Here is a 26,196-nt window from a genome sequence, read left to right as displayed (position 1 = left end):
TTCTCGTTTAGCAATTTCCTCTGTCACATTGTCACTAATATTGTTGTTTTTGAATTTATAATTACTTCTTACTTCGGACAATGGTCTCGGCCCTTTTGCTGCCGTCTAATTTATTCAAAAGTCTTCGAAGAATTTAAATTTAGCAAAGTTTCGAAAATGTATTCAAGTCACACAATTTGCTGGAGAAGTTTGTTTTATTTGCTTTGTATGCGCTGTCATTGCACTAAAATAAATAAATAAATAGATAACTGTATAAACAAATTCTCATTACTTGTGGCACATTGTGTGGCCTGGAATAATAAAAACGTTTTCTTTTAAAGAAAACTAAATATTTGTTGGCTTTTTGAAAGTTGAGAGAATATAAACTCAAGAAGTCCCTTAAAGTTTTGTATAAATTGCATTTAGGTTAATAGAATAATTGCTTTTGAATATGTACACATGTATGTATGTAAATTGCTCATTTTGCCAGGCACACTTTACAAGTTATTCATATAAGCGAAGTGGTCATTGAAAATCGTTAGGCAAGCGTTAGAGAGATGGCAAGAGACGTGCACATCTCTCACGAGTCCGTTCGAATGATTTTGGTGGATATTTTGGTTATGAAACGCGTTCTTGCTCAATTTATCCCGATAAAGCTGAATTCTGATCCCACATTCTTGGAGAGCATTACAATTGCCGATGAGACATGGATTTATGAGTTTGACATGCAAACAAGTCAACAATCATCGAAATGGAAAGAAAAGCGAATCGAAACCAAAAAACAACGTCAAAGTCGCTGAAAAATCAAGGTGATCAAGGTGAAAAAAAGTGATCAGCGATGGAATTCAAACGTAATAGTGTGATTGCTTTATATTTAGCTGGAAAAGCAATTGTTCGTGAGCTCAAACACCTTAATGTGAATAAAGTTTTAGTTTAGCAGACCATCACTCGTTACAATGATACTGGCAGCATCGCAAAACGCCATGGCGGTGGTCATCAAAAGACTGCAACGTCACGTGAGATGGTTCGAAAATGGAAGTGAAGAAGCGACTTAAAGAGCGAAATCCACGACGCAAGTGCCAGGTCAAGCCATACAAGTTCCAAAGGCCCATGATCTCACACCGAAGCAGCAACAAGTAAGACTTGAGAGAAAGCGGTCAAATTCCGAACATTGTGTTTTCTGAGGAAAAAATTTGTCCATTTGAGCAATTCGTAAACTCTCAAAACAATAGGGTTTACTTGACCGACCGTTCATACGAGAATCTAAGTCATCGGTTGGCCACCAGGAGGCAGCGCCCGCCACAAATAATGGTTTGGGCCGCTGTCACCGCAGATGGTCGCTCTCCAATTGTTTTCATCGAGCCTGGCGTCAAAGTAAATGCGACATTTTATCGGGAAAGTGTTCTGGAGGCTGCTTTGAAGCCGTGGGCAAACAAACATTTCGGTCGCAAACCATAGACATTTCAACAAGACTCAGCACCAGTCTCCCATAGCGCGAGTGAACCAAGAATGGCTGAAAAACAAGGTTCCGAACTTCATTACGACCACACAATGGCTCTCGAATTCACCAGACGCGAATCCAATGGATTATTCTCTCTGGGCCATTTTGGAGAGCAAGGTCCGAAGTAAAAAATACGCCAGTCTCGAGATGCTGAAGAAAGCCATTGTCCGTGAGTTGGGCCAAAATACCGGCAAGTCACATTCGGGCAGCTTGCGATTCGTTTTTTGACCGCCTCAAGGCCATAGTTAAGGCAAAAGGTGGTTATATCGAGCAAAAGTGAGTTGGTCCTAAATTTATGACTATTTTCACACATTTTGTACTTTAAAATAAATAGAAATAATTTTCCAAACCGAATTTATGGCTTTTTTAATTGGTTACACTTCGAGTGCCTGTATAGAAGAACAATTCATGAATTTTATCCGATGATAATGCACCATCGCATCGAGCCACGATTATGATCAAATTTAAAGCCAAAAACGTAATGAATACCTTCGATCTAATAGATAAAACAAATTTCCTAAAAGAGCTGGATGCCATCCCAAAAACTACTTATGAAAAGGTTTTCAAGAAGTGAAAAAATAGTTGGGAGAAGCATGTTACATCTGATGGGGGTTTCATTGAAGGCGACAAAATAAATATTAAAGAATTTAAATTTTTTTCTTCTTATTTTATATAACGTCACCTAAAATGAAAAGTACCATCACTTGTCATAAGTTGACAGACGAGGGAAAAACGACATAATAAAAATCACGCATCTTGAAACAAAATATGAGTTTTGGTTATAAAATGGTTATATATTGGTTATTTTGTCTGACTACGATTTTCGATTTTTTTATGATACGTTGTTTTGCATTTTAGGTGACGATATGATTCTCTGAGAATCACGCAAAAATTGTTCGATAGTATTAAAATTTTCATTTCCGCTTGCAATTCGAGTTTGTTCTTTTAAAAACTGTCATTTTGTTAAATTTAAGCTAATGGGCAATATCTTACAGATTAATTATATTTTTATTTTTAATGATTTTAACCACAATGAGGGCCGCAATCATTACAACAGTGGAAGACCTTTTTCACCTTTTAACTTACAAACAGCGGAAATTTCGTTTTATTTTTTTTTTTACTTTTCTATTTAAGTATTAATACATCCTTAAAATTCATTTGGTAGTTTTCCTTAAACAAAATTCCAAAAATCACCATTTTTATACTTTAAATAGCGTGATTGTACTTACGAAATCTGTAAAATATGATGGATGAAGAGAACAATGGATTAAGAATCTTTATAAAAATGTGTATAATTATACAAAATTTTTATTTTTCATAGATTTTTAACAGATATGAAACGCCCAGTGTTGTCCCGCTTTTGAGAGACTGAGAAAAAAGCGAACTTGTTTTGAGAGCAAAAAATTTTGCATTAAACCTACCATAACCATAAGATAACCTAACCTAAACTAACTTAGAAAAAAAGATTTTTAATAATATTCAAGTTTGAAATTCCTTTGAGAAATCATGTCAAAAAATTATCTTACATGAAGCCATCCCCAGATTAATAATTGCCACTTTTGGAAGCGCTCAGTTTAATTAATTGATAGATCATATACATATGAATATGATGTAATACAATATCTTTATATATATAAATCTTCTGACCGGGTGTTTGTAATTGAACTGCTCCAAAACGGCTCTACCGATTTCGATGAAATTTTTTGTGTGTGTTCAAGGAGATTCGAGAATGGTTTAGATTCACAATTTGGTCCAGTGGAAAATGTTTTTTTAATTCATTTTTCATTTGTAATTAATTGCTAATTTTGGAATCTTTGACCGATAGATTGCGCTACCATCGCAGTATCCAATACGCAAACCTTAAATTGGCGTAAACGTGCAATAAACAAAACGATGCCAAAGTAAAAGGCGAAATCTGTAGAAAAGTTTTCATAACATGGACAGAGTTGTTCGTTCTTAAGTAATAAATTGGGTGATTCAATACATCTATGGGTAGCTATAACATTTTTTTCATACCTGCTAACTATTGGAGAGGGTATCTTGACAGGCAATTTGAAATTGCAAAAGATCTGGCATAAAAAAATAGCGGCATAACTGAAGTGTTGATAAAAAGGTCTATTAAAATTTGAGATATACAGAAATCTTTTCGAAGCATTGCAAGACTGATGCCATAACCTTGCCAGCCGATTTTTTTGTCTTTCCACCGTTTCTTAATATGCAGTCCACCAGGCTGACAATCGATTGGACTCGATTGATTTCACTGATCCACAGCCCAAATTCAATAGTATTTTTACCCCAAAAACCAATTCTTTCTTAACGCACGAAATGCTTTTTGATTCATTTTTGTTGCTTCACCAAAAATGCGATTATTCCTTAACTAATACTTATAATCTAACTAATAGAAATCATATAGATGGTATTAGTAGTCTACCTATGTATCAGCCACAGTAAAACGTGGGCGGGTCCTCTAGTATAGTATATAAGTTTCAAAAGATGTTTCAAAATTTTAACTTCACAACAGTATTTCACTTTATTTACTCCAAATAATTATTAAATTCGAATCATCGAAAGAAGCATCCTTGTGTTAATGCGTATCCAATTAATTCCAAAATTCACCATGTTGAGATTTTTAGAGGTATTCTTGGCTTCAAATTTTTACTAAAACTTTTGGCTATCGCATACGGCCTTAGCACAATCAAGGTATTCAATAGAGTTAAAATTTCAATGTTCATATTTACAAATAGTTTGTTTCTTTTATGAATAGATATTAATACAAGAATGCGACTAAAACTATTTTCAAATCTGTAATCTCAACAATTAATATTGCAAGGTAAATGTCACGCCTCTTTTCTCAAATAACCCTAACTTTTTTTTTATACAAAAGCTGTGAATTCAATACATAAGAAATCACAACAAAGTTCATCATGTATTCTTTTAGAAAGATATAGAAGAAAAGCAAGACTAAAATGAATTGAAACCAGCACATATATTTTTAGTAATCCTTGCTTTCTTAAGTAAGTTTATAAAGTTTTTTATAATAACGAGACATCCTCACATCTCACCAAATTAGTCAAGCCATTTTCCACCACACAAATATTTTTGACACACAAAAACTAAAAAATCTATTACTCAAACTTTTTCGCTTATTTTCTGATCGAATTCTTCACAAGTCACATAGAACGCATGCAAAGTCAACAGCAAAACCATTTTCAAAGTAAACATACGAAAAGATTTCAAAATGATATTTGAAAATTGTGTGCACAGGGCAAATAAAATTTCAGCAAGCAAACAAGAAATCGTGGCCGAAATGTGATAAGGGAACAAAAAGTTGATATTTTCTTTAGCGTTGTGACACTTGTGTAATAATGCAAGCAGAAAAATCACACATTCATTGCATAAATGCTGTATTCAAGAATAAAGTGGCAACTTAAAAGTATATTTTTCCGGCTGTCAGACTGACCATTGATGTAAAAATATAATATTATTACAAATTACGCTTATATTTTGACATAATATTCCTTTTCGTCAACGCCGAATATAAAATAAAGCACAAGCCTTATACAAATATGCTCTAACCACTCTCTGCGCAGTTCATAGCTCTTGGCTTTTAGCATTTGTCTAAAACTGCGCCGTCAAATGCATAAATTCTTGTGGTAATTTGTGTGGACAAGCGAATATATTTGCGAAGTTCAATTCCAATTGCATTTAAAATAACTAAAAATACAGCCACGAGCCGGCGCTCACACTCAACTTGCACACAAACTCTCTGCTGAAATACATAGCGCTGGTTATAAATGCTATTTGTTTAATACTTGAGCCCTGCGGCGTTTATGTTGTATGAGTGGCAGACCAAGCAGTTGACCACTGCGTATGAGTAACATGCCGTTCCCATGACCATCTGGTCTGAGTAAACGGAACGCACCCGGGTTTTTAACCGTACAGGGACTTTCAACTCAGCACCATGCTTCAAAATTACTTCTGGAATGTTATCTGCCGCCACAACAACAGCAACAGTAACATTGAGGAAATACAATGAGAGTATTGTTACTCATACGCAGTGTGGTGTGCATGATGTATGCAACTGCTAGTGGGTGAATTGTACTCAGGCGTTGTTAGGGTTGATAAATTCTTAATTTTAATATATTATTTGGGACCGCTTGATTCTTCGAAAGCTGAAGCGCTTTGTTGTGTTGTGTTGTCTGGGATCCAAGCTTTTATTAATCGTCTGTTCAGCTGGACATAATACACAAAGGGAAAATGTAGAATTTGGGAAAATAGAGATAGCAAATTTTTAGATTTGTAGATTAGATTAGATTGGAATAAATTTGATTAAATTAGGTTAAATTAGATTAGATTAGATTAGATTAGATTAGATTAGAATAGATTAGATTAGATTAGTTAAGGTTGGGGTGAATTAGATTAAATTAGTTTACACTAGATTAGGTTAAGGTTAGGTTGAATTAGATTAAATTAGTTTAGATTAGATTAGAATTATATTATATTAGAATTATATTATATTTAATAAGATTAAATAATTAGATTAGATTAGATTAGATGATATTAGATTAGATTAGATCAAATAAGATTAGATTAGATTAGTTTCGGTTAGTTTAGGTTAAGTTAGAATAGAATATGTTAGATTAGATTAAATTAGATTATATTAGATTATAAGATTACATTAAATTAGATTAAATTAAATTAGATTAGATTAGATTGGGTTGAATTAGATTAAATTAGTTTACACTAGATTAGATTAGTTTAGGTTGAATTAGATTGAATTAGTTTAGATTAGATTAGATTATTAGAATAGATTAAATTAGATTTGATAAGATTAGATTATATTAAATTAGTTTAGGTTAGATTAGATTTAGATTAGTTAGATTTTTTTTAAATATTTTTTTTGGGTATTCTGAAAAATATGTTCTTGGACACCTCAAAAAAAACTTCTCCAAGTATCGGCTCTTCATTGTAACGGAAAGGTATATATTGATCATCGTAACGAGTTGAGTCGATTAATAATTAATAAATGAATTAATAATAAATGAATGCAAATGCAATTCTTAATAACATAATTTTTCTTCAAAATAACAGTAGCAGTACTATGCAACATGGCGTATGAGTAATTTCTGCAGATAAACATTTGAAAAATCAATATTTTACTGAGGAAATTGGAAAATATAAAATTCAGTGAAAAATTAAAGTGTGTTTATGAAAGCTGTAACTTCTAAGAATATCTAATTGAGATAATAAAGAACTAAAGTTGGAGATTGTTAAATTATTATTCAATATTTTTCTTTTTCAAATAAATGAGAGTCTTTCTCACTTTGAACTATCTTCCAGAATTCTACTTTTGCAAATATTAATAAAGTGTTGGCTAAAAGTTTTTGGTACAAATTTAAGATTGCCTTCGAGTTGTCATTTCCTTTCAAGCCAATACTCTGGATAAATTCCAACTCGAAAAGACTAAAAGAAAATTAGACGTAAACCAAACGGCTTAATGAAAAGCTCATTTTTCGGCATGTTTATGAAATTCTATCATATTGAGCTCTCTCTTGAAACAAATACAGTCTCTCGGTTGCAGGTCTTCCAATAATACATTGCAAATACTTTGAATAAACATTTAAATAGTTCTTTTTATAACTCAAATAAAAAAAATTTAAATTTTCTAATTTCTAGTGGTGAACACCGGACCGAAAAAACTTTTATCAGGTTTTGACAGAAAAATCTTGTTTTTTCGTTACTCCAATTTTTTAATTAAAAAATATTTTTGCAATTTTTAAATCAAAAATTTTTAATAAAAAATCGCAACCCTCTTTAGTCATTCCTCTCAATAATTTAGACACGATTTTTTGCAAGTTCTTGCTGCTCAATTTATTTATTATTGCTTTGTAGCAACTTCAGTCTTTTCTGTGACAAAACATGCTTAATGTATGGCTTACTGTTCTCACCTCTTTTCAACATCGAACCAATATCCATGCCTTCCTGTCACTTTACTCGCCATTTCAAATTCATTTATCCACTTCTTTCTCACTTACTTCAGTTATAATTTCTTTCATTTTCAACATCATTTTCATTTCGAATCATATTCATTACATAACAGTTGCCACTGTCTACATATGAGTGAATGTGTGTATATACATATGTACGTATGTGTACTCAATGAAGGTATTCCCAAATTAAACATTGGCTTCATGCTTCACTGACATTTGCAAGTAGCAGTAAAGCAGCAGCAACAACAATCATAATAAAAACACTAAAATTGCCATTCATTCATTTAACAGTACTCGCCACCTTAGGTATCACATGCATACATATATTTATAGCGATATATCAAAAATTCATTCATATGAGCGCCAAACTGCTTTCACTACTGGCAGCGCTGCTGCTGCTACGGTCGCTGTCGCCATCGCCATTGCTAACGGTGGCTGTTGCTGCGGCTGCTGATGCTGTTGACACACCGTTGGGAGTCACTCGGGCGTGTCGCATCGATTAATCACATTTATGGCTGTGCACAATTTCATCTATCACCGTGTGTGGTTATCGTCATATGCATTCGCATTTAAATCTCCGCAAGTGTATGGGTGTAGGTGTGTGTAGGATGGTATAAGTAAATCCTGGGCAGAATGGATGCGCTTTTATCTGACTTTAATTTTTGTTTGTGTTGGAGTATACATTTTTTTGAAAGAATATTTTATTTTTTTTTCTAAACGCAATTTTAGAAAATTTTAGTTTTACAAAATTTGTTGCATAGTTCTTAACAACATATTTAAAAAATTATATATATTTTTCCCTCAAAAATTTTTATATAATTTTAATTTATTATTATTTATAACTTGTGTCTTAGTATTTTTTAAATATCAATAGTTTGAGATAAATTATTTGATTTCTTTTCAAATTCAGTAACTTGCAATCGATAATTTTAAACAATAATATTATCGATAGCAGTTATTTATTACATTACAGAACATATTTTGAGTTATAATCTTTTGATGATTTGCAATCGATAAATTTAAGCAGTAATATTATCGATAACAACGATATAATTTTCGATATTTTTATTTATAACAAAAACTTGATTGCAATATCATTGACAACAATAATATATTTTAGATAGTTTTCCTATGACAAGAAATCTGTTATCAACAACAGTTATTTATTTTCGATGTTTTTGATTTCTATTTAACTTAAATTCGATAATTTTAAACAGTAATATTTTCGATAACAGTTATTTATTACCTTACAGAACATATTTTGAGCTATAATCTTTTGGTGATTTGCAATCGATAAATTTAAGAATCGATAACAATGATGAAATTTTTGATATTTTTGATAACAAGTTTCGATATTTTTATTCATGACAAAAACTCGACTGCAATATTATTGTTAACAATTATATATTTTCGATATTTTTCTTCTGACAATAAATCTATTATCGATAACCGAGATTTCGGTTGTTTTCATAAAAATGTTTTCGAAATTTTTTGTATTAAATTACTTGCTGAGAATAAATATTGCGGTTCCTATTTAGATACACATGCGATACGAAATATTTTTCGATATTTCTCGATAAATCGAAAGTTTTTATATTTTCTTTACATTTATTTCGATAAATTTTAACTCTATCATTATCGATTAAAGTTATATATTGTATTTACGACAAAAACTCGATAGCAATATTATTGTAACGAATATATATTTTCGATATTTTTCTTACGACTATGACCCTATTACCGATAACAGCGATAGAGTTTTTGATATTCTTATATAATAAAAATTCGAAAGTTATCTTTTATTTTTGATTAAATTGCATATTGAGAATAAATATTGGGGTTCCTATTTAGACAAACATGCAGTATGAAATATTTTTCGATATTTCTCGATAAATTTCAAATTTTTTACATATTTTTTATATGCATCAATTTCTATTTGATATATTTGCCAAACCGACAGTTTACAAAAAGATTTTTTAATCGATTAATTGTATCGATAAATTTATCGCTCTTTATATTTCTATTAGATATATTTTATATCAACTGTCACGTCGAAACAATATACTCTAATTGACTATTTGATATCGATTAATTGTATCGATAATTCTATCGATTTTTATATTTCTATTAGATATATGTACATACTTATGTATATCAACTGTCACGTTAAAAAATACGTTAATTTATCATTTTATATCAATTTATTGTATCGATAATTTTAATAAACAAGAAAATTGACTTAGCCACAAAAATTAAGATTTACTATAAGTAAAAGTAGCTAAAAGATAAAAAAAAATGTAGAGAAGATAGTTACTAATTATTAACTGCCTCATATTCAACTGCTTCAAAACTAGTTAGGATTCAGTCCATACTAATAATTGGAACAACAAAGCAACTGAGCATTCGATCATCCCAACAGGGTTTTGAAAGTCGCCTCCGCCTGCGGCTAGAAGCCACGTCCAGCGAGTGTCATGCATCAACACCACAACCACACCATTTCACCGCCTTCATGCGTTTCACAGCCACAATTTATTCACGACTCTTTTATGCTCGTATTTTTAGCCAACTTTTTGTTTTTTCTCAGCCATTTTTTTCTCATCACAATTTCGCTTTTGGCGATTTTTCATTGTTTTCATACTTTTATACGCATAATTGGCAATTGCGCAATTTATTGGCTACCACAGTGGTATCGCTGGTGAATATGTGGAAAGTATTGTTTGATGATGCAAATAGTATTAATAAAAGGAGTGAATGTTGCGGCATCAAATAATATGGCGCTTCGTACGCTCTCCGCAGTGTTGCAATGCAAATAAAGGCGATAATAGTTATATCGAAAAAAACGATGAATTATGCAGTGAAATGGTTAATTCTACTGCATATATAACTAGTAGACTACTGAATTATAGGTTCATGGCAATGTTTGCATAATATATTTAGAGTTAAATTGCGTCAAATTGGCCGTAAATCGTTTTCAAATTACTTACTTACTTAATGTGTGTATTTTCAGGATTTGTTACCGTTATAAAAATTTAACGCAACTTTTTAACTTCTTTATAAAAGTAATACAAATAAAATGTTGCCTACATTTGGGTGGATTTTTTAATATGTCAGCAAAGTTGCACACCCACCAACTGACGTTACAACTATCGACCTTTTAAAAGAAGAGCACTTTAAGAGAGAAGATTTTATTCCTAAAAAGCACTGCTTAAATGTTGAAATTGAATGCTAAACAATTTCGGGTATAACCGAACATTTTATACTCTTGCAACTTGTAAGGATTAAAGCCATGAAAGTACCTTCAAGTACATAAGGCTTGTTAGTTATATGGGATCTAGAGCGAGTTTTCATTCGATTTTATTCATTCTAAGCACAAAGATGCACCGTTATAAGAAAAACACGCTCTCTCAATTTTATTAAGATATGTAACTCACATATTGGTCGATATATGCGGTATAAAGTCACAGAGAAATTCAAAAACCTTTATATAAGGTATATGGGGGCTAAAGGAAGTATTGAAGATGAGGAACTAGCAGCACTACAGCAAAGAGATAGAAGCTAAGAGGAGCTGAAGTATGATATTGCATGTTGAAAATGAAAGCTACAAAAAAAATCGACGTGTGAAACCTGGCCAACCAACATCAAGACCAAGCCAATCAACGGAAGATCCAAATAACCATGAGGTAATGATAATGCATGAGAAAGAAATGCTATATTATGAGCTTATATCAACACTGCTTTTGACTTTATGTTGCAAGCCCGGTTGGTTGATAAAAAAAGATGCGCCTGAGTGCCGGACCGCAGGCGGCCGCACTTAGGCTGTCATAAGATCCATTGTGCTCCCACGTGGTAACCGATTTGAGCCTTATCCAACGACTCAGATTATTTGGTGATTGACCTATTTTTTTTTACTACACAATGTCTTTTGAGTTGGAGTATTGGGAGCCGTGGAATATGCCACTTCTCATCCGGCTAAAGGCTGGATATTCGCTTAAATAATGTTCCAGCGCCTCATCATCTGTCTCTGCGTTCCGCCGACTTCACTTATTCTATTTTCAGAAGATGGGATTTTAAGGGCCAGGTACCATATGATGACCCCTACAATGTCACTAACATCCCTTTGGCCTAGAAGTATGAGCTTTATAGTATGTTCACCATCAACACTACCCCAAAGTAACTTTTTTGCATGCTCTATTTCGCTTGCGTTCTAAGATCTGTTCTTGTTCTTCTAGGGTCCATTGTTTCAAACAACTCTTGAAGGAGCTGAATAACTTGGTCAGCATAGGGGAATTGTGTCCCTAACTGCCCTTTCACTTCCTTCTATTCCTATACGACTGGGTACTCAGATGATATTAACCGAGCTACCTCCTAAAGGTCTTGTATAACTAAAAGCAATGAGACTTCGTATTTGCGTTACGGAACGGTTACGTCTCTTCTGGAATATTTATGGACTTGGTAGAATTCCGCTTGGCACCTTCTTTTATAGCCGCATTTTCGGCCTGAAAGACTGAATTAGAGTTATTTAGTTTAAAGCTGCTTTTTATGTAGGGATTACTGCAGAAGACCCCCCCGTCCTGTTCTTGTTTTACTCTTTGATCCGTCAGTGATCCGTCAAATTTGTAGATTTCAACGTTGGAATTGTTGATCACAGAACCATTGATCCAACCAACTCTACTGGGGATTGAAAACGCTATGCTTAGTTCCTCGTGGGTGTCCTTTTTTCAGTCGGTTTGCCAGCTTGGCCTGAGTTTATTATTAAGGTCGATGTCGAAAATATCCTCGAAGAGCTTATGTTGGGATTGTTTTCATTGCGCCCGTAAGTCACAGCAGGCAGGAATGCTGCACCTGCTCCAAGTGTTTAGTACGACCCTTTTTTGGTATCACTGTACCACACTATAAATAAGTATGTGACGGATTATACTTGCATAGAACCAATAGATCATATGGGTACGTAAGCCCTGCTTTAGAGCAATGGCTTTTCTGCAGCAGTTTCTAATTCTATTAACTTTAGAAGCCCTCCTTTCAGTGTGTTCTCTTCAGCTCGGTTTTTTTCTAGTATAGCTCCAAGATATTTAACAGAGTTCGAGAATACTGCAGTATCGGTCAATAACTATTTGGAAAACAGCGTCTGCCAAGTTTTGTCATATCGTATTCACGCCTAATTGTAGGCAATAGTTTACATAAATGAAAGTATTGCCTACATTTTGGATGCTGCTAAAGAATCGTTATAAAGATATGTAGAAGGAAAAGGATGAGTAAAAATTACCAAAATATCTGCTATTAATATACATTTTTTAAAAACTTGAACTACCAGAAAGAAGCTCAACAAAGAAACTCTTTTTATTAACATCAAAGCAAAGCAATAATTAATGCCAAAAGTATGCTACAGAGCATCTGCTTTCAAAATTTCATAACCATCGATGGCTATTGATACATATTGCTATGAATATGTTTGTGGACGACATATCAGCTCTCTGAAATATTGCATATATGAATTTAATTATTATTGCAACACCGAGCATTGTTTAGCCATGTTCACTACTTGCCACAAAAAATTAGCATTTCCTCCTTTAGAACCTTTGTATGTTTAATAGCAACACACGAAAATCGACACTTGATTATCTTCGGCAATGGCGAGCGATTAGCATATAAATTGCATATGCAACGCCAAGCGCAATCAGTTGCATGCAGAGAGCGAGCGGCAGAACAGCGGAGTGGTGGAGCGGAGGAGACACTGCGGCTAACAATATTAAATGCAGGTGGGTAGCCATGGCCACGTGAGTGCAAATTTGGTGTGCCAACAAAAGGCTTTGATGAGCTGAGAACTTACGGCTTGACAGACAGGCAACGCCCACTGAGCAAGCTAATATCGCCTACTCTGAAGCTGTATATATATATTGTACTTAGATATGTGTTTATGCCGAAATTTGTTTGCCATTTTATAATCACTGTCTTTGTGGGTCCTGATTGACAACAAGCTCAAAGGAAGCACTACAGGATAATGTAATAGTAATGAAGGCTGGAAAAACAATTTGGTGGAAATAATGCTTATATATATATAAGTATATATGTATGTACATCTCTATCTCTCTTCTTTTAATAAAATTTCCGTTCCGAAAAACAAAAACTGTCCTTCCAACACTGTTGCTGGCAGGTAAAAGTTTATACCTCGACTAAATGCAACACAAACAACAAAAATAGGCGCATGCACTGCATACTTATAGGCGCTCAAGCTTGCCAAAAAAATTGCAGAGCATATACTCTCGTATGCTTACGAACGAGCTTGTGAAGCCGTGAAGCAGTAAATTAGATTTCACTGGCAGCAAGTCAAAAGCAAGAGGATGCGCGTGCAATGCAGTGTGGCACACACACACGCACACTCACATACATGCAAATTTAAACATGTTTACACGTGTGCACTTTTGCATTAGTGCATGCCTTAGGTGCATGCATTATGTTGCACAAATGCCAAGAGTGCAATTTTCTATGCTTCTTGTGTTTTAAGACAACCAAAGCCACTCCAAACTTCACTCAATTTGTTGTCTACAAAACGCAGCCAGGACGCTGGGAGGGAAAATCTGTTTTAAGCATTTTCTCGTTTTTTTTTTAATCTTAGACAATTTTCTTTAAAGTTTCGTTAGCTTGGGGTTTAATAACACATTATTTTTAATTGAAATGTAGAGCTGCTTATAGTGCGGTAGAAGGTCGATTGACTGCAACGAAAGTGTGTAGCGCAACGGAAAGCGTCACGCTTGCGGTATATTAGCCTGGTGTATTTTAAAATGATTTATAAAAACTTAAGTTTAATTTGTTATGTATAAAATGCGGAAAATTTAAAAATACGGACAGAGGGTTGCCACCTTTTTTAAATTGAAGTCAGAAAATACATAAAATTATAAAATAAGAAAACTTCACAAACTGAAGAAGAAAATGTTATTTAAAAAAATTATGTAAAAAAAAATAATAGGGTTGCCACCTAATTCAAATTCTTAATTCAATAAACACTATGAAATAAATCCAGTAAACGTAATAAGTTGAATACATTTAAGACAACTTGCAAATATTTGTAAAGGAGTTGCCACATGTTACAAAATTGTTGTATTCCAATAAATTAATGATGAAAATATGAAATAAATCTGGTGAGCGTAATGAGTTGAGAATATTTAAGAAAGCTTGCACTTAAAATTATTTGTAAAAGAGTTGCCACATATTACAAAATTGTTGTATTAAAATTAATTATTTAAAAAAATATGAAATAAATCTGTAAAGCATAATAAGTTGAGAATATTTAAGAAAACTTGCACTTAAAATATTTGTAAAAGAGTTGCCACCTGTTACAGAACTTTTATATCACATTAAATTAATGAATAAAGGATGAAGTAAATTTGGTAAGCGTAATAAGTTGAAAATATTTAAGAAAACTTGCATATAAAAATATTTTTAAACGAGTTGCCACCTGTTACAAAATGTTGTATTCCATTAAATTAATGAAAAAAATTAAATAAATCTGGTAGGCGTAATACGTTGAAATTATTTTTAAGAACCTTCTATTTGAAAATATTTTTAAAAGGGTTGCCACATGTTACAAAATTGTTGAATTCCATTAAATTATTAAAAAACAGGAACTAAAAATAATGAATTACATGATGTGCACAAAATATTTAAGTATGGCCCTTACATACATATGTATGTACATACGTATATGGTAATTGTAATTTTTGGGGGGTTGCCAACTATTTCCAATTTGTAATTCAATAATATGATGAAATAAATTGGGTAATGCTAACAAGTTAAAAATATTTTAAAAAGTTAACATTTGAAAATATATTTAAAATCGTTGCCACCTGTTCAAAATGTATTACATCCAATTAAATTAATCAAATAACTTAAGTACAGCAAAAAAGAGGGAATAAATGCAAATTACTGTGAAAAAATTTTTAAGTACGGGCAAAACTATTCAAAATCTTACTCAAAGAACAACGATAAGGTATCGAAACCCTGCAGTGGAAGTGCTCTAATGAAACTAATGTCATCATTAAAGACCATCCACGTAGAAGATATTTCTAAAATTCTTTCAAAAAGTTTTGTCTTCAAAGTGACGTAGGTACCAAATCCTACGAAAAAAGCGATACTTTAGTCAAGACACGCACCCTATTTGTTGACTGAGACGCCTATACGCCTTCAGTGACGATTAAATTTCTCAAGTTAGCGGTTCAGACACCAAGCCGTTTAAGGGATTTATGAAACTCATATAAGCAATATTTCCGATGATCGAAGATCAAACTGTTGGTTGGAGTATTTGCTTATGCAAAAAGCAAAGAATCGCACCTTTCGTTTTCGTTCGGTTCTGAAAAACTACTACGAGTATATCAAGGAATTTCATTTCTTACAATTATTGCTTACCGAAAATGTAGTTTCATTCAAGATGACCAAATCTTAACACAAGTTCTGATTCCTCCAGTTATTAAGTATTCCAAACACAACTCCATATTCTGAAGCGCTAGAACTGTGGTTGGGTAACATTGAACTAACACTTAGCATAAATTATTAATTATCAGCAAAGCAGAATTTAATAAATCACACTCGCCTTCTACGCCACATTTATTTTCCCTCACTCACTTCGATATTGAACTCTGAATGTCTTCTAATTGCTAATTATCTGTCAATTTCGATAATGAAAACAACAACAGCAAATAAATAGACAGAGAGTGCACTGGACCAGGAAGAAAGAAAAAGTAATCATAATTATAATTAGCAGAAATTTATGAAGCAAAAGCAAAATATACGAACTGAATAGACAATAAAGTTGTAATGCGAGTGGTGAGCACCTGCTTCGAAGCAGAAGAGAGAAATTGGCTAAAACTAATTGTGGGAGCAGGAGGAGGATTGCGAGCCAGCAACTTATGTGTGTGTATTTGTAGTAGTGTAGCAGATAAAAGTAAGCGATTACAATGGCTGGAGAGAGTTAATTGAAAATGTACGCGTCCGAAGGCAGCTCACGTACTCTGGTGGACTGAGGCGGCTCCCGTGAGTGTGGAGAGCGTGCATACCTACGCGTATACGTAATTTAAATCTTCAAACGTGCGCTTCCGCCTGCAGTCAGCAGGAAAGCAGCAAAATCAGCGAAAATATAATAGTCTTACCCCAAACCAGCCTTACACTGGGTTCAGGCTAATAACTGTATTTATTTTGGTTGTAGGTTTGCTTCCAGTGAAGAGTTAGAAAGCAGTACACATGGTAGGGAAGCGAGCGACCATTAGTCACTAATGTGGTATTTATTGTTAAACTTGGTGTTGAATTCCGTATGTTTCGCAAAGAAGTCAAGGAATAGTTATGCTCTATTTTCTTAATTTTCATTTATACATAGGAGCTCTCTGAAAATTATAGATTGTACTCATAGTACGCAATCTGATCAAACAAACAGCTGTCAACACAGATTACTTTTAATTGGCATATGGAGATGAAACTCCACACGAACATGAAAGAAGGTTATATTTGTCTCCGCGAAGAACATCAGATCTTCCACCTCTCATTCAAATTCAAAGCGATAACAACAAGAAGAGATCTGACAAATTTAAAATGAAAGTGTACGTTTGAGAAAGTCAGTAAAGCACTCCGAATGATAGCCATTTTTTGGAGAGGTAGCCATTCACTAATTCAGGGCTCACTAAACATGAGTTCGAAGCTATTCCTTAAACTCAGTTCCGTATTCATAAAGGTATCTCTTGGTAAGCATCATATAGGTGCCTAACCTTTATAGAATCCCGTTAAAAGTATAAACTGTAGAGATTGAAAGAAATGGCAACCTCATCGCATTATTATCGAACCGTTCTTAGCTTCGCTCACGTCTCTGCTGGTCTGCAATTGAACAAGTATAACCAAAGCTTCATAGAGATTTTTGTACAACAATTTATTTGTTTCCTACTGCATAGACACATAATTGTGTTCATACCCAATCACCACATACTATAACCTAAAATTTGATTTTACTATCAGTATTTCAAAGGTATCTTTAAATGTTATGCATTTATGTCTAACATATGAATGTATCTGTGCATGTTTGTTTGTTTGTTTATATATACGGTATAAGCATACCACAGCTTGCTGTCATTGGCTTTGCAGATATCATTAGCTATGTAAGTATACATATGTGTGACATGTAGGTATACAAATGTCGTTAGCTATGCTTAATTAAAGCATTTTTACTTTGATTAAATATGTTCTGATTAATACCTAATGACCCACATAATTACCGTGAAACAATTGCAATATTCTCTGATTTATTGGTTTTACTACTCATTAAGCTTCGACATAAGTACATTATGACCTTTAACGAACTAAGCGCAAAAGAACATTGAATATCAAGATTAAATGTATTCAATAACTATTTAGGATATTTTTAGTTGATTGAATATTCTATAAAATCATTTTGACTTCATTTTAATGTTTTGGAAATATACATAAATTTCACTTTCTATGGCATTAACAAACCATTAACTTCCCAATGAAGAGAGTTCCAGAGGTCCATTAACCCAATTTCTATAAAATCAACACTCTGCGTTCTCATGTCTGGGATTTCATTAACACACTAATTTCTTTACCTGATTGCTTCAGTAGTTATTAATTACATTTCTGAAGTGACAAACCTCGAATAGAAAGATCGTTGAACTAGTTTTTTAGTACTTTTTTTCAATACGCTTTTTTCACAGATCACGCGAGAGTCGTGTGAAGCTCTCATGTTATTTTTGTTCAGTATAGTTTGGCATTTCATGGCAGAAAGAACACTGTTTACAAATCGTTCAACTTTCCAATGAAAATTCACGTACTCTAGAGAATGTCTTTCGAGCGATTCGCTCCACTTACGGTCAACATAATCGGCCTACTGAAGCGTATTTATTTGTAACACCATCACCCACCTTGAGACCCAGCATTCATTATTGGATAATATTCGATTGAATAGGCCACGTCCAACACGCAGTGAAGAAAATAAAGCATCTTTAACTGAGAGTGTACACGAAAACCCTGAAGAGCCAATTCAGCGTCGTTGGCAGCAACTCGGACTGAATGGAACGACTATGCGTATTTTACGTATTAAAAGATCCGCCATTTTCGAGTCAAATTTTGTTCAGCAGTGATGCCAATTTCTGGCTCAATGGGTGTGTAAACAAGCAAAATTGCCGCATTTGGGATGAAAGGAAGCCTGAAGAGATTCAAGAGCTGTCATTTTATTTAGAAAAAACAGCGGTTAGTGTGTGGTTTGTGCGGCGATGGAATCATCAGTTCACATTTCTTCAAAAATGATGGTTATCGCGCCATGATAACCGGCTATCGATGCCTAAAAGTGAAACTCGTGATCTCGGCGACATTTGGTTTCAACAAGATGGCACCACTTCTCATACATATCGCATCAATCAATGGATTTATTTAGGTAACAATTCAATGAGCAGATATTTTCACGTTTTGGGCCTTTCGATTGGCCACCAAGATCGTGTGATATCATACCGTTAAACTAAAGTCGATGCGGACATGCTGCTTCGATACGGGCCTCGGAGTAAAACATCACGCGTGTCATTCGCCAGTTACCGAGCGAGTCCTCGAAAATTGGACTTAAGGGTTGGACCATCTAAAACGGCCAACATTTGGAAGAGATAGTCAACAAAAAATAAATGCAAAAAAATGTTCTTTCGAACGATAATAACCATTCCCATTAATTTTGAAGTGTCCGTGTTTTTTTTTAAGTAAAAATTGATGAATTTTTAAGGGATATTTGCGGTTTCGTCTAAAATTCGTCTACAGGCAAAACCAATAAATTAAATATCGCCTGGGTCAGCGAGACAGATTTAGGAACATCGGTTGTTATGACCGATGCATTCTTCAAAGTATCTGGCAAAAAATATCTCTATGAAACATATATAAAACAAGAAAGAACGTTAACTTCCGTTGCCCAAAGTTATGCAGGAACTGGATTTGATCGTTCAGTTTGTATAGCAGCTATATGCTATAGTGGTCCAATATCGACGGTTCCAACAAATGACCAGTTTCTTGGGGAGAAAGGAACATGTGAAAAGTTCGATATCCCAAAAACTGAAAGATTAATTTGCCTATATACAGACAGAGGTCTCAGCTCATCACGCTGATCATTTAGATACATATTTTTTTTAAAGGCAAAAGAATATACTCGACTCATAGGCAAACGTTTTCGAGCAGGAAACCATAGTAGTTGAGGCAGTTCTATAGCGATATAGATCCATGATTTTGCTTTCTCTATGAGATAATGTACATAACTGGAAATTGCCGAAACTTATTAAAAACAGTTTGAGGACTACAGCCTAATCAATACTCCAGGTAAAGCTTTTCGAGAGTTTCAAGCGTGAGCTTCTTTTATACTATACAATAAATATATTTTTTACTACCAATAAATGATTACCACAATCTCTTCTGTCATTCAATAACAACTCAGAAAGAAAGCAAGAAACTTTTATAGTAATTTATTATAATAAAAGCGCTTTAAGGGATTTGGAAATCAGCTGTACATCTCTATGCGCATTTAAGCCTACATATGTAAGCATTAATGTCTCTTCTCTTTACTTGAGTTTATCTCTTATTACTAGGTGCTAGGGGAGTACCATATTTGAGGAAGTGGTAATCTTCCGACAATGTCATTAGTTGAAGTATATACAATAACAATTTACTGTTAACTAAAATACGTCTCACATTGACTTTGCTCTCAGCCTTTTCATTATAAACTCTCAATTATCTGGATTCACTTGCCAACTAACACCTGTCCAATCAAGCACATATGGCAGAAGACACAAGCTTTTACACGTGTATGAAAGTTTTCTTGTAGTATGGCACGGGTAACTTACTCTTTTGGGACCAGTACTGGTTTTCGCCCGTCCATTTTATGTTTTGAATAAGTATTTTTTATTCAAAATGGTAGGTACTATCAAGATTGTGTATCAAGATGTTATCATCAGTCCAAAAAATTTATTAAAAATTGAAGAAGAGAAATTGAAGTAGGCTAAACGTTTAAGATGTCTTTTGATGGTACTATATTACTAAATTTTTTATAAAAAAATTCTTTTAGTAATGCTAAAACCTTAAAATATTTTAGAAAAGAGCTGCCCTCTGTTCATATTAATATAAATAATAATAAATTGATAAATTAATTCCACACAGTATGAGCAACAAACTGAATAAATATAGAAATTCTTCTTTAATAGATATTTTTGAAAAGGGTTGCCACCTTCTCTATTTTTATAGTAATAAATTGATAAAACAATTTTAAATATTACAATATGGCTAACAAACTAAATAAGTATATGGTAAGAAAAATTTATTTCTAAAATATTTTTAGGAGGGTTGCCATCTATTTGAAAATTGTTAATTAATTAATTAAATAATTTTAGTTATTACAGTATTGGCAACAATATAAATATGTAAAGAAATATTTTCTTTTTTATATTTTTGAACAGGGCTGCCACCTTTCTGTTCATTTACATATAAATTGATAACCCAAATTTAATTACATTATGGGCAACAAACTAAATAAGTATAAGACAAATTTATTTTTTAGAAAATTTTTAAGGGGGTTGCCACCTATTTGAAAATCCTTAATAAATAAAGAAAAAAATTAAATATTACAGTATGGCTAACAAAACTTTCTAAGTATAAGAACATTTTTTTTGAAAAGTTTTAAGAGAGTTGCCACCTATTTCGAAGTTTAAATATAAACAAATTGATAATTATTATTTATAGTAATTAAAAAAGGTTTGCCACCTATTTGAAAATTTAAATTGACAACTTCTGTTTAGTATAATTGCAAAAAGGGTTGCCACCTATGTATTTGAAAATTGAAACAAATTGATAACTATTATTTATTATAATTCCAAAAAAAAAAGATTTTTTTTTGCAAAAAAACTTATTTCGCTTATTATTTTAATCGATTTAAGGTATCTTATTTACTTCAAAAAAATTTATTGAAATTTCGACAGCACATATTTTTTTTTTCAACTGTTCCGCTTTACTACCGCACCGTACTAGTTAGCGGTTAGTAACCACATGCATATCTTTCTCTTCGTGTGTTCGTTCGGTTACTGTAAATTTCCGCCATAGATATGTAGCATTAACTGTTAGCTCTGTGTGTAGATAATAATAATGTAAGCTCTTTGCTATTTGAATCACGTCCGCCTTGCGCATAGCAGTTATGAGTATGTACAGTTATTTACGTACATACAAATGTAAGTTGAGATGAGGATATATAAATAGATAAATACATGCATAAATACATGAAAAGTAAAGCGAGCACCTTGAATGCTACAATGTTTTTCTACACTTTTCATTTGCATATGGAATCGCATGTGTGAGTGTGCTTTCTACAATATGGTGAGAAGTTTTAGCACACATTCCACTTATGTAAGCAAAAAAAATCTATTAGGTGTTATTTAAAAAAATTTTTGCGAAATTTACATTCATATAAGATAATTGGAGGTTGTAACTAATATTGAAGAGTTTATGTTACACAATTGTCCCACTTTCCGATGTGATTTAAACGCAAAAGTTTGAGTGGCAAAACAATAAGTGTCAGTAAGACTGAAAAAAATAGAGGTGCATTTCTGCCAAGCAATACTGTAATATCATGTCTAAATATAGGCAAGTCTATGAATATGTAAATAAATAAGCAAATACAAAAAATGGCAAAAATGTAGTACTACAGATAGTAAAGAGCCAACTCCGACAGCCAACAGCCCCTTTAACACAAATGTATATATAAAGGGTAAACCATTTCGAGGTTTCCTACTTAAAAAAAACGATTAAAATTTCGAATTTAATGGGAAATATTTATTATCATTCGAAAGAACATTTTTTGGTATTTATTTTTTAAGGAGTATCTCTTTTAACATGACTCATTCGAACATTTCGACTGATTCAAAGCGGTATTGTCCGCATAGACTGTGGACTTTACATATCCCCACAAGAAAAGTCTAACGGTGTGATATTACACGATCTTGGCGATCAATCGAACGTCCAAAAACGTGAAATTATCTACTAACCAAAGTGTACTCTCAATAAATCCATTGACTGATGCAATGTGTGGGAAGTGACGCCGTCTTCTCGAATCAAAATGTCGCCAAGATCACGCGCTTCAACTACAGGCATCAAATATTCGGTTATCATGGCGCGTCACGTTCTCACCAACATCATTTTTTGAAATATATGAACCGATGATTCCAACGGCCCACAAAGAATACCAAAACGTTGTTTATACTGGATGAAATAACAACTTTTGAAACTCTTCAGGTTGCTCTTCGTCTCAAATACGGCAAGTTTGCTTTTTTACATACCCATTGAGCAAGGAATGAACAAAACATCGCTAAAAACAAAACTTCGCTCGAAAACGTCGGATCTTCTTGAAACTTTTCAGGAGCCCATAGATCGAAGCGATGTCGCGTGGGAAGGTCGAGCGGCGTCTGTTCTTGCACAAGCTGTATTTTGTACGCTTTTAATTTAAGATCTCGACGTAAAATGACCCAAGTCGTTCCTTAGGTCAGTCCGAGTTGCGCCGAATCGACTCTATACTATCCAATAATGAATGCTGGGTCTCAAGATGGGTGATGGTGTTAAGTTACACTCAGTAGGCCGAGTATATTGACCATAAATTGAGCGAAGCGCGCGAAACACATTCTTTACAGAACGTGAATTTTCGTAATAAAGTTGAACGATTTGTAAACGTTGTTGAAGTCGTTCGGTTAATTTGTCGTTGAGTTATGATGTCAGCAATTTCGAAAAATGTCGTTTCGAGAAAAACGCGTTTAATGTTTCACTTATATATCTTTGCACCTCCGAGCGGTCGCTCTTTAGAACGCTGCCATTCAAAAACTATTCAAGATACGACCTTGCCGATTTCGCAGGATATTTTTGAAAAAATAAATTATCGAAAAGCAAATAAAAAAAAATTTTAAGTATCACACTGGTATAGCCCCTTAACACAACTTACAGGTAATACAGTATGTCAAAAGCTATTGTAAAAAGTTCCTCTATTCGTATCACCCGTTATATAAAATTATTTCATATTATTCATTAAGATTTTAAGATTTCTTTCTGCTTTTAATAAAATTATTTTCTCATTAAAAATAGCCAACTCGTCACGTTTTCTCTCCTTTGGTTCACTGGGTTACTCACAACGCTTCGAATAGCCGCGACGTGCCAATGATTAAATTGCTTTACACCTATTTAAGTGTCGTATAAATGCATAACACAGTTTTTTCATACCCACGAAGAGCAACATGTCGTAAGAGCTTCTCTCTCTCCTAAATATATTAGCATATGCTTTTTATCAATCCCTTGCCAAGTAGTGATACACTTCAACGGCGCTATTATGGAACCTTATTTAAATTCGAGCTATATTTTTCAAGCAGACTTGAAAGAAGACGTTCTTGTATCTACTATTCCTTAACACCAAATGGCGATCAATAGGTTCATAGCTAAACTTAATCTAGAAATAATTTATGTGAATATCTTGACAGTAAAATGTCAAAAAACTTCAAAGTAAGCAAGAGCAACAACGGGGGTGTTGATTGTTAGCATTATAGAAGATATTAATTACGATTTGAGAATATTAAGTAGTATGGGTAGTAGTCTAACAAGTTTTAAGGCTGAAGCTGACCTACCAGGCTTAAACGACTATAAAACTGTTCTCGCAGAGTGTGCGACTTAATCTATCCACTTAAAAAATAAATCAGAAACTACGTTCATTATATACTACCACTGTACTAGATTGCTGCGAAGTGTGCTCTAAGGTTCAGAGAAAGTGGGTATGTGAAGGAAATTATCTCTTCCTTCAACTGCATTCGTGAAAACTTGGATCACTGCATCGCAGAGGCCACTCGTGACAGCTTTTGCTCTGCTAAAATACCGACGAGGGATATATCGATGGGGAAAAGTCACTGGAGAATAGACGTAGTGAGCCTTTTCATGGATGGGTCGAGGCTGGGAGACAATATTGGAGTTGGATTTTTCTGCAAAAGCTCTCCGTCAATCTCAGCTTTACGCTACGGAAGCTGTAGTGTTTTGGAAGAGGAAGACCTCTACTCCGTTGGAAAGACCAGGTGGAAAAGGACTTGGCTACACTTGAAATCGCCAATTGACGGCAAACAGCGAAAAGAAAGAATGACTGTCGCACTGTTGTAAACTCGGCTATAACCCCGTAAGCGGTGTTTACGCCAATAAAGAAGAAGAAAAAGAAAGTAATATATGAATTACTTGCCCTTAGCAAAGTTCATTTTGCCGTAATAAAGGGAGTTCCTATAGGACATTGTCCTATAGGCTTATTGCACTAAGATTAAAAATCTTGACAGACGCAAGTTGTATGGAAGAGGGTAAGATGGAAACATACAGACACTTTCTTCCTCATTGTCCAGCATTTACAAGCCTAAGAATGAAACAAGTCGACAGTCTTACTTTCGGGGAACCGGTTAGCTCGTAGTGCTTTGTCGATTTGTAAGGGTCTTATGATCTATTATATAGGAGCTGCAGGTAACACAACGGACCGGCGTTCTAAGCTGTCTAAGTAATATTCCTGTTAGTATCGTGCTCTTAACGTAACCTAACCGAAGATTACCTAATAAGAAAAAAGATCTTTTTTGTCATTATCTTATTAATCTTGACTTCGATCAGTCAATTTGAATGGAGGCTATATCTTATAGTAGTCCGATATCGGCGATTTCGACAAATGTTCAGCTTCTTGGCAAGAAAAGACCATATGCAAAATTTCTGATCAATATTTTAAGAACTGCGGGAATACGTCACTTATGCATAGACGGACGGACGGTGTTACAGTGTTCTACTCCACCTGGTCTTTAACACGGAGTGAAGGTTTCTCTCTTTCTCTGCTTCCCTCGGCAAGTACTGCGTCGAATACTTTCAGAACTGAAGGGTTTGCATCCTTTCGGACGACATGATCTAGCCAGCGTAACCGTTGCCACTTAATTTGCTGTACTATGTCAATGCCGTCGTATATCTCGTGCAGCTCATCATTCCAGCGACTGCGGTATTCTCCGCTTCCAAAGCGCAAAAGACCATAAATCTTCTACAGAACTTTTCACTCGAAAACTCTTAACGCCGACTCATCAGGTGTTGTCATCATCCATACCTCTGCACCATATAGCAGGACGGAGATGATGAGTGACTTGTAGAGTTATATTGCGCTGGATTTCGAGGCTTACTTCACCTCCTAGAAATCTTCTATGGATCTTGGATGCCTTCTCGCCTTAGAAACAATCAGGGAAGCATTAATAACCCCATTTTCTTTAAATATTTTCGCAGCAAAGAAATCACTTGATCTACTTTCTCTAATTACGCGCCTTTGAATGCTTCAGAACACTCCAAACACTTCAGCGCAAGCTAACCTCACTTAAATGGGTTAACTGCCGCAATTTATAAATGCCACGGGCGTGTTGCATGAATTAGCAAACGCCTCATCTTGACAACGGAATATTCGAACGCGCATTTGCATCCATATGACGTAATGAAAAGCGCGCCTGACAAAGAGAAGCGCCGCTTAGACACCTCAGCGACTGTCAGCCGTTGGCAAAGCTGAGCTAAAGACAACAAATGCATGGCATAAATTATAATGCAAACGATATGGTTACTCTATTTCATTTGATTGGTGCAAATCTGCAGCAACAACAACAAACAAAGCCAAACAACAACAACACACGCAACGACAAT

The sequence above is a fragment of the Bactrocera neohumeralis genome, chromosome 5, assembly GCF_024586455.1.
Source record: "Bactrocera neohumeralis isolate Rockhampton chromosome 5, APGP_CSIRO_Bneo_wtdbg2-racon-allhic-juicebox.fasta_v2, whole genome shotgun sequence".
Lineage (NCBI taxonomy): Eukaryota > Metazoa > Arthropoda > Insecta > Diptera > Tephritidae > Bactrocera > Bactrocera neohumeralis.
The sequence above is the reverse complement of the archived record's forward strand: the minus strand, read 5'-3'. Positions refer to the sequence as shown.